The sequence below is a fragment of the Globicephala melas genome, chromosome 4 (genome assembly GCF_963455315.2).
Source record: "Globicephala melas chromosome 4, mGloMel1.2, whole genome shotgun sequence".
In the NCBI taxonomy this organism is placed as follows: Eukaryota; Metazoa; Chordata; class Mammalia; order Artiodactyla; family Delphinidae; genus Globicephala; species Globicephala melas.
In genome coordinates, this window is record NC_083317.1 from 8,655,987 (window position 1) to 8,676,904 (window position 20,918).

Genomic DNA, 20,918 nt, shown 5'->3' on the forward strand with positions numbered 1-20,918 from the left:
CCCCTCTGCCTGGGCCTGACGTTTCCTGCCTGAACTGTCGGCCTGTGGCCAGCCATGGCCGTCTCCCAGCCCACCTGCCTACCTCTCTAGATCCCGGACCCTATTCTCCTCCTGGGTCCCTGCCAGACTCCCCAGTCCTGCACAGTGGTGGGCTGGCCTCTTCCTGCTGGTCTGGACTCCCTCCCTCCCTGGCTCTGCTCCCAGGCTGGCACTCTCTCCCACCCTGAGATTCGCCTGCCCCTCACCCCCTGCCCTTCCCGGGGCACAGGGCTCAGCCGTCCCAGCCTGCCCTGCCCAGCTGCATGCCCTGCTTGGTCTCACATATCAAGACCAAGAGCTGCCCACTGCTGCTGGGGCCCAGGAGCCTCCCACCAGCCCTTTGGGGAAAATGGTTCTCATTTTTTGCCTCAGTGGGTTAGAATTTCCCAAGAGAAGGGGTCTCCTCTTTTCCTTTGAAGAACAGAATAAAATTAGAATATTTGTACAGAATGCTGTGCATCTAAGAAGATCCGTGTTCTCATGGATAACTGCTACTCCAGGGCTGAACTCAGGGTCCAAAGGGCCCTCGCTCACTGACCAGCAGACATGTAGACGCCATGGTGAGCTTCAGAAGGTGCCCTGACGTCCTCTTCGCATCAGGGTGCGACATGTGGTCCAGTTGCCAGCACTGTGGCTGCGTATGGCAGGCCTTCCCTTAGCGTTGGCTGAATGGAGAAACCCCCAAGGGATCCAAGAAGAAAAGGGGGAGGGGAAGGAAGGGGGTACAGGGCTCTTCCACACCCGCCTCCCCCAACCCACCATGAAAAGCAGAGTCATTAGCCACCAGTGGAGCTGTGTAACTGCCCTTTAGGAATTAAGCATGTCTCTAGTTGAGGGTACTGGGGGCAAATGCAGTTCTTTAGGACAGAGGATTGGGAGATGTCTGAGGGCACTTGGTAAGTGTCCCTCCGTTACACAGTGTCATAAACTGGGTGTGGCTTCAATAACAGAAACGTCTTGCAGTTCTGGAGACTAGAAGTCTGAAGTCAAGGTGTCAGCAGGGTTGGTGTCTTCTGAGGCCTCTCTCCTTGGCTTGTAGACGGTGGTCCTCTCCCTATGTCTTCATATCAGCTTCCCTCTCTGCATGTCTGTGTCCAATTTCCCCTTTTTATAAAGACACCAGTCATTTTGGATTAAGGGCCACCGTACTCCAGTCTGACCTCATCTTAATTAATTACAACTGCAATGACTCTATTGGCCAAATATGGTCACATTCTGAGGTCCAGGGGGTTAGGACTTCAACATATGAAATTCAACTCATAGCAGGGGACGTGGGGGTCTTTGACAGCAGAGGTGATGGGGGAGGGGCATGTGTGTTCTGGGGACAGTACTCATCATCACAGTGAACTTGTCACCTTATTTCCTTCTATTCAATATTTCTTAAAGAGATTCATGTTTCACTTGAAGGAGGAAAAAATGTGCCCCAAGAGCTGAAATCTACCATCCTACTTCCATGTTCTTGGTGGGACTCTGGTCCACCGTGAAGCTGGTTGCTGGGCCCACTCCTGTAGTGGCGGCTGGGAGGGGTGGGCAGTGGTGCTGCCATGGTGCCCTAGGGTGGCTCCCACCAGGTTCAGGTTCCAAGAACAGGGAGGCGGGAGACAGGATGCTGCACAGATGACAGGTCATAGCCTGCTCCAGGACCCGTCAGCATTCCAGAGAAGGGGAGAACACGTTCTCTGTGGAGGTGAGCTTGACGCTGGGCCAGTGATTGGAAGGGTTGGATTAGGGAAGCTTGAGGGCACTGGGGAAGGAGGGAAGGAGAAGGACAGGGCTGGGTGTGTTGAAGGATGTGAGTGGTCCAGGCTGGCAGAAGCACAGGATGCCTGCAGGGGCGCGTGTGCTGGGCTCCCCATAAGGACAGCTGCCCTGCCAAGGAGCCAGACATTATTCTGGGGTCAGTCCAGTGCCGTCAGGGGTTTCTGACATGAGGCGTGCCTGTGAAAGTGAGGTTTTCAGACCACTAGTCTGCGTGAGTGACACGGATCTGGGTGATGAGAGGTGGGCTGGGGCAGCCAGAAGGGAGAGGGAAGAAGGTGGAAGAGGCCTGGGGCTGGACCTGGGCGTGGCCCAGTCAGAGGGAGTCATCAAGGCACCTATGTGCCACATGGGGGCGCTCTAGGGGGAACAGGGTTATATTGATGGGAATAGAGGTGCTTGGAGGGAGGAAGGCCTTTGCCTCGGCAGGAGGCCCCAGGAGGAATCATGGAGCAACCAGAGATGGCAGGTCTGAAAGAGAGGAGACAGGAAAAGGACAGAGTTGTGGACTTGGGGGTTGCTCCTGTGACAGAAGCTTCAAGGGGCAGAGGGAGCAGTGGGAGAGCCCACAGCTATTTAGTGGGACGAGGAAGGAAGGAGGAGAGACAAGCTAGTAGAAGATCATAAGCTCCCTGGGGCAGGGACTGTCTGTCACTGCAGCCAAAGCCCTGGGCCTAGCAGTGTCCCCGGCACAGAGTAGGTGCTTAGCAAATACTTGTTTAGTGAGTGAAGGAAGAAAGCTGGGATAGAGCCTCAGCAGCCAAGTCTGAAGAGTATTTTAGGAAGGGACAGCGGTCAACCTTGGAGCAGCACATGTAGACCTTTTACATCGTATCAGTTTCCTGGGGCAGCTGCACCGTTGGCCACAAACTGCGTGCCTTAAAACAACAGAAATTTATTCCCTCACAGCTGTGGAGACCAGAGGTCTGAAATTAAGGTGTCGGCAAGCCACACTCCTCTAAAGGCTCCAGGGGAGAAGACTTCCTTGCCAGTTCCAGCTCTTGGTGGCCCCTGGCACTCCTTGGCTAGTGGCAGCGTCACTCCAAATTTCACCTCCATCTACACACGGCCTTCTCTGGGTCTCTCCTTGTGTCTTTTCCCTTTCTGACTCTTCCAGGGACACGTGTCATTGGATTTAGGGCTCACCATCATCCAGGATGATTTCATCTTGAGATCCTTACCTTAATGACATCTGCCAAGACCCTTATTCGAAATAAGGTCACAGTCTGAGGTTCCAAGTGGATGTGAATTTTGGTAGGGCCACCACTCAACCCACAGTGACCATAGACTGACATTTCTGAGAGTGAAAGAAGAGAAAAAAATATATAAAAGTTAACGATCGGTTTCAGTCTTTGTTTGGAAGTACCAGAGAAAGAGCGGAGAAAAAAGGTTGGAGATGTTAGAAGGGCAGGAGGTGACTGAGAAACAGTTATTCCATGGAGCAAATTTGGAGATAATTGGCAAGGCTGCCTCATGTTCAGTGTTAGCAAGAGCAAAGCAACACTGATTGAGGAAGGAAAACAAAACATTGACTGAATTGTTTTCCAAAATTGTGGTGACCTGGGTGTTCCATCATGTTGTATGCAAACACTTCCACCCTCATTTCACTTTCAATATTGGACTAGTTTCCCCGGGGTTGCTGTCACAATGTGCCGCCAACTGGGGGACTCGAACAACAGAATTTATTCTCTTACAGTTTGGAGGCCAGAAGTTGAAAATCACAGTGTCAGCACCTGAAACCTGTAGAGGAGAATCCTTCCTGCCTCTTCCAGCTGCTGGTGTCGCCGGCACTCCTGGGTGGTCCTTGGCTTGTAGAGCATCACTCCAACCTCTGCCTCTGTCATCACATGGCCTTCTCTCTGTGTCTGTGTCTATGTCCTAATAGCCTCTTCTTATAAGGACACCAGTCGTATTGGATTAAGGGCCCACCCTAATGACCTCCTCTGAACATAACCAATTACACCTGCAATGACTCCAATGATTTCCAAATAACTTCACATTCACGGGTACTGATGGTTAAAATTTTAACATATGTTTTTGAGGGAAAAACAATCCATAACAAACATATTCTACAGAGCTGGGGAAGTTCTTCAAAAGCCTTAGAAATAGCACCCCCAGGAATCCAAGAAACTTCGGTGGAAGCATGTGGAATCTGGTGTCTGAGTGTAATTATACCCAGAGAATTCCCATGTGGTGTGAGATTCCAGCCACAAATAGAGTGGCCGAAACAGCATATTTTTTCCATGGTTGACTATGGCCCCCATGAGAGGAGATGCATTCAGGACATCTTGGAAGAATAGCATGGGCACACCTCTCCCCACTCCTCTGGCCCCTGGCCCCCTTCCCATCACCCAGGACCCTCCTTGACCACCGCCTCTAAATCACAGCTGTCATGCTGGCCTTGAGCCCACTTCTCAGCAACCAGGGGTTGAGGGCAAGAGACAGACCTTTTTTTCAACTTCAACCAGCTTCCAGATTCTTGGCTTCTGGTGGAGCATAAGTGAATGAACTGAAAGGTTTCCCACATAGGCAGCTGGCCCCAAACTACCAAATGCAGACATTTCAGAAACATAGCATCGTCCAGACCAGCTGCTCAGAGGTGGGGATAAATTGCAAAACAGGTTGGTAGAGGAGATGGTGCCATTCTATCCTAACCCCTAGGAGGACCTCCCATCCTTGGATGCCAGGAATCCTTCCAGGACTGGATGGGAAAATTGGGGTCACCCCACCTGCCCACAGTTTGTCCTGACCCCCGGGCCACTGTTTGCAGTGAATCAGGCGCCCCCTGGTGGACATTTTGAAGACTCCCCTTAGAAAGGCGCGAGCTGGCCGTTGGAGGAATGGTTGGTTCCCCCAGGACGCTTCCTTGGCTGCCCACTGGTTCGGTCTCCGCGCTTCCACTTCAAGGGACACGGGTTCGATCTCTGGCTGGGGAGAAAAGATCCCACATGCCGCCTGGCGCAGTCAAAAAAAAAAAAAAAAAAAAGGCTCAGAGTAAGAGAAGACATTAACATTGTCCAAGACATGTCTCTGGTTTCAAAGATAAGAAAATGGAGGCCGAGAAGAAAGGTAACATTTCCACTGTCTTAGAGCTATTAAAGGCAGAGCAGACTTCTCCATTCTTTAACCACTGAAGAAAGCTTGTGCTGTTGCAGTCTCAAAAAGAAAAAGAAAAAGGCAGAGCAGCTTAGAGCCCTTGGTTATCTAACAGGACACCAAGGGTAATTTAACACCATGCAGAACTGGGTCATTTCTGCCTCTTCATGTCTTTAAGTGGAAAAATGTTCAGTTGGGGGTGGGGTAAAGCTCCTCCCCAGATCCTGTGTGTGATTGACAATAGGTTAGTTATTAGGTGGTGTCATGGAAAATAGGGAAAACCATAATGTTTTTTTTTTAATTTATTTATCTTATTATTTATTTATTTAGGCTGTGTTGGGTCTTTTGTTGCTGTATACGGGCTTTCTCTAGTTGCGGTGAGCAGGGGCCACTCTTCATTGCAGTGCACGGGCTTCTCATTGCGATGGCTTCTCTTGTTGCAGAGCACGGGCTCTAGGCACAGGGGCTTCAGTAGCTGTGGCACACGGGCTCTAGAGCACAGGATCAGTAGTTGTGGCGTACGGGCTCAGCTGCTCCGCAGCATGTGGGATCTTCCCAGACCAGGGCTTGAACCCGTGTCCCCTGCATTGGCAGGCGGATTCTTAACCACTGCACCACCAGGGAAGCCCAAACCATAATGCTTTAATCACCTTTTTAAGTCTTATGCTTTAGTGTGCTAGTTATCGTCTAGAAACGGGTTTTTTTTGTTTGTTTATTTAGTCATTTTTTATAGTTTTTTTTAATTGAATGAAAGACTCTTTACAATTTTCAAAAGTTCCACACACATAATAACACTTTTTCCCCTTACCCCTCTATTGCCCCTCCTCCCTTCCCTCTCCCCACTGGTAACTACTAATTTGTTCTCTGTATCAGTGAGTCTACTTCCTTTTTTTGAAAAACTGTTTTTCTTCAATCAGTGACAACGTAGAGTTTCTAACTAGGAATTTTTTAAAAAGGAATATTCTGGGGAGGGGTGAAGTGAGGGTACTCTCTTACAGAAAATGTCGCTTATAGAAAGTACAGCAGCCTGTCCCATCATTTCCCAGGATTGGGTGGGGAAATGCCATTTTCAAAAGACTTGTTGGTGTTTGCCCTCCAGTCACAGAATCAGTTTCTGCATTAAGCTAACAGGGATTCCTTTTCCCCACACTTCTAGGATTTGCAAATGTCTTAGAGACTTTAATCAGTGGGGTCTGCCCACGGTGCTGTGGAAGTGTCTCCAGACCTGAAAATGCAGGTGATTCCTGCACACGAACAGAGCTAAACTTGTTTACGGAGCTAGCAATATCTACCATTATTTTTTTCCTTTTTAAAAGATTTTTATTTTATATCAGAGCATAGTTGATTAACAATGTTGTGTCAGTTTCAGGTGTACAGCAAAGTGATTCAGTTATACATATACATGTATCTGTTCTTTTTCAAATTCTTTTTCCATTTAGGTTATTACAGAATAATGAGCAGAGTTCCCTGTGCTATACAGTAGGTCCTTGTTGGTTATCTATTTTAAATATAGCAGTGTGTACATGTCAATCCCAAACTCCCAACCTATCCCTCCCCCTGCTTCCCCCCTGGTAACCATAAGTCCATTCTCTAAGTCTGAGTCTGTTTCTGCCTTGTAAATAAGTTCATTTGTATCATTTTTTAAAGATTCTGCATATAAGCGATATTTTATGATATTTGTTTTTCTCTTTTTGACTTACTTCACTCTGTATGACAGTCTCTAGGTCTATCCACGTCTCTGTGAATTGCACTATTTCGTTCCTTTTTATGGCTGAGTAATATTCCATTGTATATATAAATGCCACATCTTCTTCATCCATTCTTCTGTTGATGGACATTTAGGTTGTTTCCATGTTCTGGCTATTGCAAATAGTGCTGCAATGAACATTGGGGTGTATGTATATTTTTGAATTATGGTTTTCTCCTGGTATATGCCCAGGAGTGGGATTGCTGGATCATATGGTAGCTCTATTTTTAGGTTATTTTTGTTTTCTTTTTTTTTTTGCAGTACACGGGCCTCTCACTGTTGTGGCCTCTCCCATTGCAGAGCACAGGCTCCGGACGCGCAGGCTCAGCGGCCACGGCTCACAGGCCCAGCTGCTTCACAGCACGTGGGATCCTCCTGGACTAGGGCACGAACCCGAGTCCCCTGCATCGGCAGGTGGACTCCCAACCACTGCGCCACCAGGGAAACCCCTATTTTTAGTTTCTTAAGGAACCTCCATACTGTTCTCCATAGTGGCTATACGAATTTACATTCCCACCAACAGTCTAGCAGGGTTCCCTTTTCTCCACACCCTCTCCAGCATTTTTTGTTTGTAAATTTTTTGATGATGGCCATTCTGACTGGTGTGAGGTGATATCTCATTGTAGTTTTGATTTGCATTTCTCTAATGATTAGAAATGTTGAGCATCTTTTCATGTGCCTCTTGGCCATCTGTGTATCTTCTTTGGAAAAATGTCCATTTAGGTCTTCTGCCCATTTTTTGATTGGATTGTTTGTTTTTTGGATATTGAGCCACATGAGCTGTTTGTATATTTTGGAAATTATGCCCTTGTCGATTGCATCATCTGCAAATATTTTCTCCCAATCTATGGCTTGTCTTTTCATTTTGTCTATGGTTTCCTTTGCTGCGCAAAAGCTTTTGAGTTTAATTAGGGGCGTTATTTATTTATACTCTATCTCCTTCCAAAAACCTTGGAAGCTGCTATACACAAAGCCAAATAATATATATGGCAATGTTAATGTAACAACAGCAACAAACCCAAGACCTTGCAAAGGAGAAGGAAGCAGATACAGTAGGCAGAGCCCAGATAATTCTGAGACTTATCCTTGAATTTGGCTCTGAACTTCCTAGCAGCCACTAGGTTGCATAATATTCATTTTAGAAAAAGGGGAGTCAGCAATCTTTTAAGAGGTTTTTCCCCTATGGCATTATATTCTAAAAAATTTTAAATCTTTCCATGGACCTTCTATCGGGTTCACTGGGTGACAAAATGAGCCCCACCCTTGATAATGATTTCAGCCCCAATGGAGAAGCAATTCTCATCCAGCTGCTTATTGTAATGACCTCAATGAAATCTAAGGGCATAACCATAAACACGAACATACTGAAGCAATTCGTCAAGGGCCAAAGTTATGGAGTCCAGATAGGCGCTTTCCTCGTATGCAACTGTCATGAAGGGATGGGACGTAAGTCCGTTTAGGACTGGAGACCATCGCCGGGCGAGGCCTAGCAGATGGCAGAAGTCCTGAGTTGCACAAAGCGTTCCTGGGGAGCACAGCTTCAGCACCTCCCCACACACACGTGTGTTGACGCTTCAAAGTCTTCCTCACAGCTGGTCCAAGTGGATGCTGGCAGGGTGATCGCCTCCCCGCGTTGTCTTTGGGGCAACCTTCACTTAGGGACATAGGAACACAGCAACTAGCCTGTTCTTATGCGCTGGAGGTGCTGAGTCTTCATTGCCTATAAGCACCAGTGAGAGTTGTAGTGATGAAACTCACCCTTCTGCATACGCCTGTGTCAGAAAGCCAGGCTCACCTCTGAGGCTGATGCAACCCACATGCGAACCTGCTGCCTTCACTGATCTGCAGAAAGATCTCAGGTAGCAAGTATTTTCTTACTGCCCTTCAGAAAGATCAGCACTGAGCCCAGGTTGGTGGTTTATGAACCCCTTGTGTCACGGAGTCTAAGCTTCTGCTCACCGCACAACAGGCCAATAATCGAGAGATGACTTGCTGGGGCAAGGCATAATGACTCTATTCGGAAAGCCAGCAGACCGAGAAGACGGTGGACTCACGCCCCAAAGAACCATCTTGCCTGAGTTAGAATCCAGGCTCCTTTTATACTAAAAGGCGGGGAGTAAAGTCAAACACTTCCTGGTTCCCATAAGGGATGTGTTAATTTCTTCCTCCCTGCAGTCATTCACAGGTGGGCCTGGTCAGGGTGTTTCCTGTGAGCTGAACACAGTTATTTTAGCTTGATGCTCATTACCTGGGAGGCAGGTTCCCAGAAATGGGCCACTATGTATAATTTAGGTTTATAGGCAACATCCCTTTAATCTTGTAATTCTATTACAAGATTACCTTGTAATACAACACAAAGGGTTTTTCCCTGTTACACTTACTGTTATGGAAACAGAATGGATGTGCTGAGCAGGGGCGGTGACGATGGCTCCCTGGGCGTCACCTTGGCGCGTTCAGGGTTCCTCTGACAAAGCAGTTGCTGAGACCCTGATAATCACCCGTAAGGCATTTCATCGTTTTGTCAGTTAAGTAGCTGATTGACTCTGGCTGCTTCCCCCCCAGCAGGGAGGAAAAGCAGGGGGCTTACGCTTGTTGCCGCAATTCACCCTGCAGTCCTGTCCCACGGAGTCCAGTTTCAGGAGGACGGTGCACCCAGGGACCCGAGGTGACGCCTGCAGGAGTGGGGACGGTGGGGGAGCCGTGGCATGAGGCGTGTGGGCTCCAGGGGCCTGCCCGGCACAGTTGCATTTTGTCACCCTGTGTTCTCCAGGATGAGACTGCTGGCACAGAGGGCTGAGGGGCTGTGTGCCCTCATTAAATGTCATTTTCTCCTTCAGAAAAACAATGGCTCACTGTCCGCAGTGAGGCCAGAAGGTGGATGGACCCCAGCGGTTAGCGAAGGCCTCCAGCTCGCTCAGGTGTGGACGTGGGGATGCCAGGCCTCTGGGCTCACAGAATGAAACCCACAGGTTCCCCAAGCAGGCCCAGACAGAGATGGAGGCCTGACTGAACTCTCTTCTCCAAACGATTTTTACTTTTTCTCACAACTGTCATAGAAGCAGGGTGTCTGGGATGTGAAGGGAGCACTGAGGAGAAAAGAAACCCCTGTATTATTTGAAGAAGACCGTGATCTGATAGAACAAAAAATTTGGCTGGACTTTTCTTTTGACACCACACCTAAAAGATTTAGATTATTTAAAATATATTTTCAATACTATCGGAAAACAACCTGAAATCTTAGATTTGGTGCAGGCCACAAATAGAAATGACAAATGACTTCATCCTGGAATGGTAATAGAAATATTCTGCAAATCTATGAATGTTATCTAAGTGGTATATATGTGTATGTGTATATATATATATATATATATACACATACATACATACATATGCTGGTGGTGTATTAGTCAGTGTTGCTGCAGGAACAAACATCCCTACATAGTCAATGTTTGGTCCTGGGTAGAAAGGCCACATCGTGGCAGTGTGGGGTCACAGTCACAGTGAGACATTGAGATGAAGATGACGAGGTCCTCCAGTCCCATGTGGCTCTGATGCCACCTGTCCCCCCTTATCCCCACTTCCTGGGGTACAGCAGCCCAGGTTGTCTCTGCCCTGTCTGGTGTCCTAGAAGCATGGGGCTCCTTTAGGCCAATGTCCATCTCCAGCAGCTGAAGGCCCTTAGAGATATTTGCACCAGGAGCAGCCAGGGAACTGCAGGTGTTTGACACGGAGAAGAGAAGATTGGGAGGAAGATGATCGTCTTGACATATTTGCAGGGATGGTCATGGAACAGAGGAATGAGACTCATTTTCTCCTTCCCCAAGGGATGGAAATTGTAGGGAAGTGTGTCGTGGTTGCACATAAAGAACAGTTCTATACCTCCCAATCTATCCCAAGGAAGGAGTCTGTCCTGGGTCCTGTGCTGTGACCTGGAGGGACATATCAGAGAGGACCCAGGCCCTGGGTGAGCTGGTTGGTAGCTTTCAGGCCTCTTCGAACCCAGGAGTTTGTGATCTGTGGGACTGCCTGCCTGAGAGTCTTGGAAAAAGGAGCTGACCCTCCCGGCCTGGGTTACCATCTATTTGAGTATGTCAGAGAACTCTTTTAAAGGGTGACTGCAGTGTATTTCACAGTTTTATTTTTGAGCTATTTGAATAGGATTTTACTTTGTGAAGGCTTTGACAAAACCGTATAAAGCTGATTTTAATTTCACATATGTTGCTGATCAAAAGATTCATCACGGAAAAAAAATACCCTAATGATTTGAGATGATCTAATTGCTGTGCCTTTTTCAGAATAGCTCCATGGTCCCAACTGGAGGCCCTTTATGACCACTTGGGATGTCTTGAGAATGACATGTGTTGCCATTATCACACCAAAGCACACGTTTTCATTTTGTTAAAACATATTTTTATGGTTGAGAAATGATACATAACATTTGTTGTCTTTATCAAAGAAAAAAAAAAGAAGACTTGTAGTAGATAGACAAACACATTTTCCAGAGACCTATGATTCATCCACCAAAGACTTTATGAAGATCAGTTTCATTACATTTATTACATTTTTGGCTACAACTGAAAAAAGAAAGGAAAGTGGAAAAAAATCATCAAAATTAATGATGGCCTCACAAAGTTATGTGAACTTTCTAAAAGTGAAAGCTGTGTCTGTTTCTAAGCTGTGAAGAATTTATAGGAAGGTTATGTGTTTTCAAAACGTTCCTTATAGCAATGCAAAACTTTAAGTTTCAAGTTCCTGATGGTGAATTAGGGTCCATTTGATTAGCTGGCGTGGTGCTGCTGTGTTTCACAATGTGTCCCCAGTAGGGCCACCTCTCCAAACTGCTCCTCAGCTGGTTCTGTGGGTTCTGGGGTCAAAAAAGTCAGAAAAAGCTAGAATCCACTTCCCTAATTGGCAGAGTCATAAATCTCAATGGCTCTGAGATGTCTTACAATAAAGACCCTCGTTAATATCTCTTGGAACATATTTTGGGAAACTCTGAGGGTAGGATTAAGACCACTGGGTGATTGCCAGAGATTCGGTGCTAGCCCTGGCTCTGCTGCTACCTGGTGTGTGGACTTGGGCAAGCCACTTTCCCCTCCGGTGCCTCAGTTTCCTCAGGTGTGTAACAGAGTTAGGGATGTGTTGTCTGCCGTACTTAGAGTTGGCGTTCACAGTGAATCACTCTCCCCTCCCTTGTTAAAGGATTAGACGTCCCTGCCCCGTTACTTTGGGCTTAGCCATGGGGTATCTTTTGGCCAATGGAACGTGAATCCATGGACTTAAGCCACGTGTGAGCACACCCTCTTTCTAGGAGGCACTGTGGGAGTGTCTTCCCACTCTCCTGCTCTCTTCCTCTGCCTTGAGAGCCAGAAGAGGCTGTTTCTTGAGCCTGTGTCCTGGGATGAGAAGATGGGCAGACCAGGGCCACAGCAGTGGACCCGATAATGTAGTGAGAAAGACGTCTTTGCTGTTGTAGCCACAGAGAATTTAGAGATGTTTGTTACTGCAGTAATGCTGACCGATACACCAGCTCAGGTCCCCTCCAGCCCTGACACTCCAACGTTCTTAAATGCATCTGACCCTAGCCCTGAGTTGTACTCTCAAGTCTCCCCATCCTTGTCAGCCTCGGACACATGGCGATGCCCATGTTACTCCTCCCCACAAAATCTCCATGTGGTCTTTTGTCGCTCCCAAGGGACAGAGGGTCAACAGTCTGTGGTGGGGACGCAGCAAGAACCCGGGCCTGCTGAGTCTAGGATGTTGCTGGCTTTGGGCATTTCTGAAGCCTGTCAGTGCCTGAGTCAGGAGTCTAGTGGTCTGGAGGCCTGAGCGCTCCCTTGGAAAGAACCCATCCACAGGTAAGCGCCAGCAGATCTTCCAGTCTGGCTGAGCATACTAATACTGTCCCTGCATGTGGGTTCTGGAATCTTCCAGGCCTGCCTAGCTCTGGGGTCTGTGGACAGAGACAGCAGGAGCCAAGGCAGTGCCGAGCTTGGCCTGTAGGTGGCAGAGCTGGGGAAGGACTTTGCTCTTCCCCCATCAGCTTGGAGACCTGCAGCGCCAGAGGTGGGAGGCGGGCCCTCAGCGTGGAGAACTGGGTTGCTGACATCTCACAAGATGGGTGCGGGGAAAGTGAGCAGAAGAAAGCTGTAGGGTGGCCTAGAGGCCCGTGTCCTGCTCCTTAGAATTTAGGGGGGACACTTCAAGGAGGTTTGGGGGTCCCACATGGTGGGCCTGGATAAGCCAAGAATGCAGGTTGTATTGTTACTGTGATGTGGACGCTTTACTCGCAAAGGGCGTGGCCCAGAATGACCTGCGCAATGACACCCTTCTTTTAAACCCTGCCCTGTAAACCCATCCTGAGGAAATACTTCAAGACACGGGACGATACATGACCATTTCCCAAACTCGGGGTTGTCTGCGTGTCACGACATTGGAAACAACCTGCAAACTTGTCGCAGGAAGTGTTGAATCAGGGTCCATGTGTTGGTGGAGCACGCTACAGCCCTAAAAAAGGATGAGCTACCTGGGAAGGCGTCGCCATGGAAAGACACCTGAGGGCCAAAGCCAAGTGAAAAGGCAGGTACCCAACAGTGCACATTGTGTGGATTCTTGGTTCCAACTGTGCACAAGTACCTACGTTGATTCTTGCAGAGCAGGGAGAGGATTTACTGAGGCTCTTTGGTCATTTTATAATGAACATGCACTTCCTTAAAAATAAAACAATAAGATACTTCCATTCTGAAAAAAAAAAAAAAAAAAGCCTTTTTCCTAAAGAATAGGCCACGGTTACCTAGGAGTGACATCTTGGCTTCCTGGCCTCTTGTTACTATGAGGTTATCCTGCCTCATTTTTCCAGTCGATATTGGGATGAAAACACTACAGGGGGAGTTACTTTTGGATCCATGGTAACTTACTCATAAATCTTTTCAGTAGAAAATTTTCCACCTTGGTGCAAACACAGTGGATCCCCAGGGCATGTTACTGAAAGTTTGGGGGCAGCATCACAGTCACACAAATACGGGTTTGATTTCTGGGATCGCGACTCCCAGGCTGTGAGCAGTACCTGGGCTGTGGGCCTCAGTTTCCTCGGATGACAAAGAGACCATCACAGTTCCCCCAGGGTGGCTGTGAGAACTTCACGTGTGACCGTCCTAGGAGCTTGGCATGTGCTCACGCAGCGGACAAACGTAATGATCGAAGCGCTTCTGCATCTTATGTCTTCTCTGTGCTTCTCATCCTGTTCTTTTTTCCTTTTTAAGACATTTTGCTCTTGTGTCTCATTTTTGTTCAACTGCTCAGACTCAGGCCAACTTTCTCCCATAAGTTCTTTGTACCCAGATGGACGACAACCCTTCCCTTTCCTGCTCATAGTAACCAAGAGACCAAATGTCCTGGTATTTGTTGTTCTACATTCAGGGTAGCAGCCATCAGCCACATGAGATGTGAAATCTTAGCATGTGAAATGTGGCTAGTGTGAACTGAGAGGTGCTCTAAGTATAAAATACACACCGATTTAAAGACTTAAAAAGAAAAAAAGTAATGTCAAATATCTCAATAATTGTTGTATAATATTAATATGATTACAAGTTGAAATGATAATGCTTCAGATATATCAGGTTTAAATAGAACAGAGTTCTAAATTTTTTCCACCTGTTTCCTTTTATCTTTTTAATGTGGCTACTGGAAATTTTTTTTTTTTTATAAATTTATTTATTTATTTTTGGCTGTGTTGGGTCTTCGTTTCTGTGCGAGGGCTTTCTCTAGTTGTGGCAAGCAGGGGCCGCTCTTCATCGCGGTGCGCGGGCCTCTCACTGTCGTGGCCTCTCTTGCTGCGGAGCACAGGCTCCAGACGCGCAGGCTCAGTAGTTGTGGCTCACGGACCCAGTTGCTCCGCGGCATGTGGGATCTTCCCGGACCAGGGCTCGAACCCGTGTCCCCTGCATTGGTAGGCAGACTCTCAACCACTGCGCCACCAGGGAAGCCCGGGAAAATTTTAAATTACATCTGTGGTGTGACTGACACTTCTATCGGGCAGGGCCGTTCTAAATCTACCACATTAATTTCTTTCTCTCAATTCACCTCTCATTTGTTCCCTGCTTGTTCCACAGACCTCTGTGCACCTGTGTGTCAATCGTGGAGACAGTGGGCCTGCACGTGGACGGTGGCACAGAGGACACCCAGCGTGGTGGTTCTCCAACGAGCAGGAACCCTCTGGAAACTCAAGCTCCGACAGCCACTCCTGCCACAGAAACTCCCCAGGTATGCACAGAAATATTGGCCAATAGACATGTTCTTCTGAGCAAACGTGACTCCCCAGCCCAAAGATGCATGAAAAAGGAGGGTCTCAAGAAGGAAGGAAAGCAGGAAAAGTGTTGTTAATTTATAGAAAAAAACGAATCATAAGCCTCCTTAAAAACGTAAATGTCCTAAAGCATTTAAAATACCATTTGATCCGCTGGGGCGACTTTCCCGGCACAGGGCGGCCGGGGAGCGGGGGAGGTTTTCTAGTCTTATATTTGAGTTTTCTCTCTGTCTTTGACTCCTGAACAAAAACAGGCTCCTAAGAGCAGGACACGTGCATTAAATGACTCCCATTAACCGGCTGAGGGCGGGAGGAGGTGAGAAACCTCTCACAGGGTTGAATCGTATGAAGGACTTGGACTTGGGCAGCCTGGGTCTGAACCCTGCCTCTGTCCCTTATTAGCTGCACCTGTGTTTTAACTTAAATCCTATATATTGACTATATTTTCTTATTTTCTGTATTCTTAATGCTCTGGCATTTGGGGTCTTGAACGTGGAGAGACTGCCCCTCCCAGGGGTGGCTAATTCTTAGATAGCAAGGCTCCCCTGCAAATGTGCCTTTGATATACAAGCCAACCAATCCAGAGCCCACATCTCGGCAATCTCCTGTGTTTAACTGTCACATGTCACGTCAATATTCTCCCTGCCCTAAATCACCCCGGGGCCAGGAACCAGACAACCAAGGACAGACAACCAGACAACCCTATGGCCCAGAGCCTGCGGTAATTATTCAAACTTACCAGTCCTAAACTGTTTCCTCTGCCCGGCCTTTCCTTCTCACGAAAACGCCAGTAAAGGCTGTGGACCGAGCTCTCCTTCCCCTGCCCTCTGCCCCTGACCGACCCCCCTGCTTCCCCGGGTGGCCCGGCAAGGCACTCCGTGCTTCCTGTTTCTCGGGAGCTGTGAGTATAAACTCCTTCCTCCGTGATAATCATATCTGCGTTTTCGTGTCTTACCACACCTGATTAAAACAAACACATCTTTGGAATATCCCGGCTTCTCTGGGTCTTGACTTCCTCATCTGTAAACCATGGGTGACAGAGTCCCCTCCACAGGGAGATCCTGTGTGTGAAAGTCCCTCAGCACCTGTCCTGCCCCGCAGAGCTCAAAACATGGGGAGGGACTTTTAAAAAGAAGGTGTCCCCTGTGATTTCATTCCCTCTTTCTGTTTGGTTCCTTGTTTTACTGTTATGTCTTTTCTTTTTTTAATTTTTTGGCCACACCGTGCAACATGTGGGACCTTAGTTCCCTGACCAGGGATTGAACCTGTGCCCCCTGCAGTGGAAGCGCAGAGTCTTAACCACTCGACCGCCCTGTTATTAAACAAACAAAAATAATAATAAAAGCCCCTCAACCTCAGATGCTATAGTCGCCAGAGTCCAGGCTCCAGCAGCATTGGGATGGCCCGGGTGTAGGTGCAGGTGGACACGCCCACTCCCTCCTCAGCCCTAACTCCACCCCTCAGCTCCCAGTGGAAACCAGCTTCTAAGGCCCCCTTCCACCCTTAGCACCAATGGGCCTGACACCCACCCAGGGAATGAGCTTCCTCTCCCCCAAGTCGCCGCTTCCCTAAACCTGGTCTACCTGGTGTTGCCAGTTCAGGAATAAGTCAGCCAGAGGGCTGGTGGGCAGTGTATCTTCTCAACCATGAGGCAGTTAAAGGGGACCATGTAATCCAGATGTTGTCCCCGCCCACACCTGAACACAGGCAGGATGGAGGGGCCATGCGGGTGCCTGTTTCCACCCCGATGCCATAGCATTTCTCCTCTCCTTCTTTCTCCAGAATCTGTCCATCCATTCAGGAAATGGCGGCAATAGCCAGTAGAGGGGAATTGACCTCATGGCCACCGAAGGCCATGGAGCCCCACCAAAGCCTGGCCAGAGAATATGCAAACTCAGCTCTGCTATGGATACAGGCAAGAGTTTATTTATAAAACTGATATAAAAGAATGACACTTGAATATTGAGTAAATCACAGGAACATCGTTTTTAAGTGGCTTGTGGAAGGAAAAAATTGAAAGCGATGTGCCTCAATGTTGAAGGAAGTGAAATAATGAAACCGGCACCTCAGACTGGGACTTGACCCCAAGTGCCAGAACTCGAACCCAGCCAAAACCCAGGTTGGGACTTGACCCCACAAGGCTGGAACTCGAACCCGGCCAAAACCCACAGTCTTCCAACTGAGATCACACACCTGGTTTCAGGACGTAAATGAAACTCAGGTTCTTGATGTCTCATTGCAGAAAGAATTCAGTGAGAGACAAAGTAATAGGTAAGAAGTGGATCTATTTAGAGAGAAACACAGAGAGAGTGTGGGCCATTGCAGAAAGTGAGATAGGCACCAGCGGATGGGGGGTGGTCAGTTTTTATAGGAGCGGGTAATTTCATAGGCTAATGAGGGGGAGGAGTATTCCAGCTATTTCGGGAAGGGGCGGGGATGTCCAGGAATTGGGCCACCGCCCACTTTTTGATCCTTACGGATCCTTGGAACTGTCGTGGTGCCTGTGGGTGTGTCATTTAGCTTGCTGATGTGTTACAGTGAGCATATACTGAGGCTCAAGGTCTAGGGGAAGTCGACTTGTCCGCCATCTTGGACCCATTTGGTTTTAATCGGTTTATGTCATGTCCTCGGGCTATGTCATTCTTTCAGAGGTTGTGCCCTGCCCCCTTCCCTCGTGTTCCAATAAAAAGTGGAAGGCCCCTGGGAGGGGTCAAGGCAGAAGACCCTCCGCGCTACAGGCAAAGGCACTGACCTCAGAGGTGATCCAAACTTGCTGATTGTCCAACTTTGCCTGTGCAAAACATTTCTTCTGCATGATCTATACGATGACATCGGATTTCCTGGTGGTTCACAAGAAATGAAAACACTATATATTAGCTGTAATTTACAAGGTCCAAAGGAAATTTTTGGGCAGATACTTAACTGTATTCAATTACTAGAAACGTCTGTGTGTTGTAAAATAAGGTAATCATCTTGAATAACTCTCTTTAAAATGAAAAAGAGGATTTCAAAACTTTTTTCCGTTTACATCAGAATGTCTTTAGCCAAATAAGAAGTTGAATCGGCTTTTCATGATTATATATTTCAGTTAGCTGCCTTAAACCCTTTCTGGAACAAGGCAGGGCACAATAAATAATATATATTTTAAAGTTAAGTCTGGAATATATCACAGTGAGCCTGCTAGTTAGGACCCGGGCTGCCATAGGTGTTCAACCGAGAACCTAGAAATGGTTGCAGCTTTTTTCAGGCAAAGAGTGGTTTGCATTTTTTTTTTTTTTAAAGAAAAAGCAGAGACTTCCCTGGTGGTCCAGTGGTTAAGACACAGCACTCCCCATGCAGGGGGCATGGGTTCGATCCTGGTTGGGGAACTAAGATCCTGCATGTGGCACAGTGCAGCCAAAAAAAAAAATAAAGCAGGTTTAAGACCTCACCCAATCCATTTGCTTTCAGTCTTTCAAGAGCTCTGCTTCTACCTCTCTGGTTTCTGCTTAGACCAGCTGACATCCAGAAGACCCCAAGGGGAATGCCAGAGGTATGTAGACATCAGAGCTTCTGAGGCCAGACTTGGTAAACCCTTTCTCTTGTAAACAAAGTATTCTCCTCTTTTAGGACCACCTTCCCCCAGAGAAAGAAGGTGACCCTCTCTGTAAGGTTTGCCCCAGGAGAGGAAGGAAAATCTCCACCCTGCCATTGCTTTAGGGGAAAAATTGGAGAGTCTCCAAGGCTAACCTAACTAATAATTCTGTGGCACTTGAATGATGGGGTTAAAATATAACAGGGAGGGGCATCCGTGGCAGACGGGAGAGCCACAGGGATTGGATTAGACACAAGACAAAAGGCAGAAGGAGATAATCTTTGTGTTTTTCAGCCAAAGACTAAAGCTCAAAAACCCATCTTTGATAAGGGATTATAAACCATGATCAATGGCAGAAAGAAGACAGTTTCATTCTGATCAATTGATGGCAACATAACGAAACGGTGGGAGTAAGGGCATGGAGTTTTGCACAGATAGACTCTGATGAATTTTCATCTACTTAACCCGTGCTTTCCTGCCAAAGAGCTATAACCTATGCCGATTGAACAAAAACACATTTGAGAACATGCCGGGCACCTCTTAAACTGACAAAGGAGACAAGAAAGTTGAAACATTAAGGTTTAAAATAAATGTTGGTCGGTGGGACCATTAATAATAAACTCACTGCATTTGGGGTGGATTTGTCCCACTCTCTTTTTCTGACTTGAAAACACTAATAAAAAAATAACGTAGCTCTGAATGTAAAAACCATATTACCCCAGTCTTAAAGATTTCTCCTGTCAGGAAACCCCAGGGAGTTGTCAAAAATAAATAAAATCTAAGCTAAAGAGAAAGTTATTGAGAAGGTGGGATATGGTAAGAACTTTACGTGTGGCAGCCAGGAATGCTGGGTTGACAGATGTAGCTAATTCTGAAAGAATAACTTCCTATTCAAATAACAAGTAAAAGGTGTTTAAAGAGAGAAAGGTTATATTTTACCTCAGCAAGTACAGCTTTTGGTGAGTGTTACATAAATATTGATTAAAAGCTCTGCGTCCTTTCCTTCACTTTGACAGTTAGAAAGACTTATCGGGTCATCAGAGTTTTTCCTCCTTGGCTGGTACACTACAGACATTGGATTCACCAAGGCTCCTCTGCTATATTCAGGGGGAATAGGAGTTTAGATTTTATATAATTTTAATTCAAAAAGCGTGTGTGTGGGGTTGTGCTCGTTCGTTTGTCTTGCATTTTTGCAGCAAAAGCAAATGGTCGTTTGATGATGACCATTGGTGTGGTAGTGTTTACTATGTACAGAGTTTAATTCATTCTTCGGGGTCAGATCACACAGGATGAGTAATTTTCCTGGGGGTTGAGTCCTGAAGAACCAGGTAATAGGAATGTTTCTGTAGCTTCCTACAGGGCAGTTCACCAGCCGGAAACAGTTAGTGTAAGACTCATCAGAGAGTCCCAGGCCGGACATTGGGAGGGATGACCAACCCAGAAGACTAGTTGTGTTCACAACTCACCTGGTCAAACCCTTTTAACTCTGTCCTTTTATTTCCTGCTCTGCTAGGAAAGCACAGTCATACCTGCCTTATCAGTCTTTTAATACTGACACTGATAACAGTAGTAATAGTAACTAATAATAGAAGTAATTATTCTAGTCACATTCCAGTGTCTACTGCTGTGTAACAAGCTACCCCAACCCCAGGAGGCTTAAAATGATCACTGTTGGGCTTCCCTGGTGGCGCAGTGGTTGAGAGTCCGCCTGCCGATGCAGGGGACGCGGGTTCGTGCCCTGGTCTGGGAAGATCCCACATGCCGCGGAGCGGCTGGGCCCGGAGCCTGCGCACCCGGGGTCTGTGCTCCGCATCGGGAGAGGCCACAACAGTGAGAGGCCTGCATACCGCAAACGAAAAAAAAAAAGATCACTGTTGTATTTTAGCGCCCAGTTTTGTTAGTCATGAATTCAGGCGGGGCTTGGCTGGGCGATTCTTCTGTTGCACGTGGTGTTGAGGGAGGGAGGTGCTTAGTGGCACTCAGCTGGCAGATGGGCTGGTGTGGAGGAACTGTGATGTCTGGCACCTTGGCAGGGAGAACTGGAAGGCTTCACTCAGCTGGACTGTGGACGAGAGTGCCTCCACAAGGTTTGTCTCAGGGTGGGTCATCTTATTTGGTGGCTCGGGGTTCTAAGAGTGAGTGTTCCCGGTGAACAAGGAACGGGCACGGCCTTTCATGACTCAGCCTTGGAAGTCACACTCTTCCTGTCTCCTAGTGGTCAAGGCAGTCAGAGAGCCTGCCCAGATTCGAGCATGGGGGATGTGGCCTTTCTCTCCTCTGCCTGCCCTGCCCCTGCAAAGGGAGGAGTGAAAAAGTTTTGCAGCCCAGTTTTAAAACTACCACAAGCAGTAATAGCTAACATTTATTGAGTACTTCTTATGTGCCAACCAACCTCTATG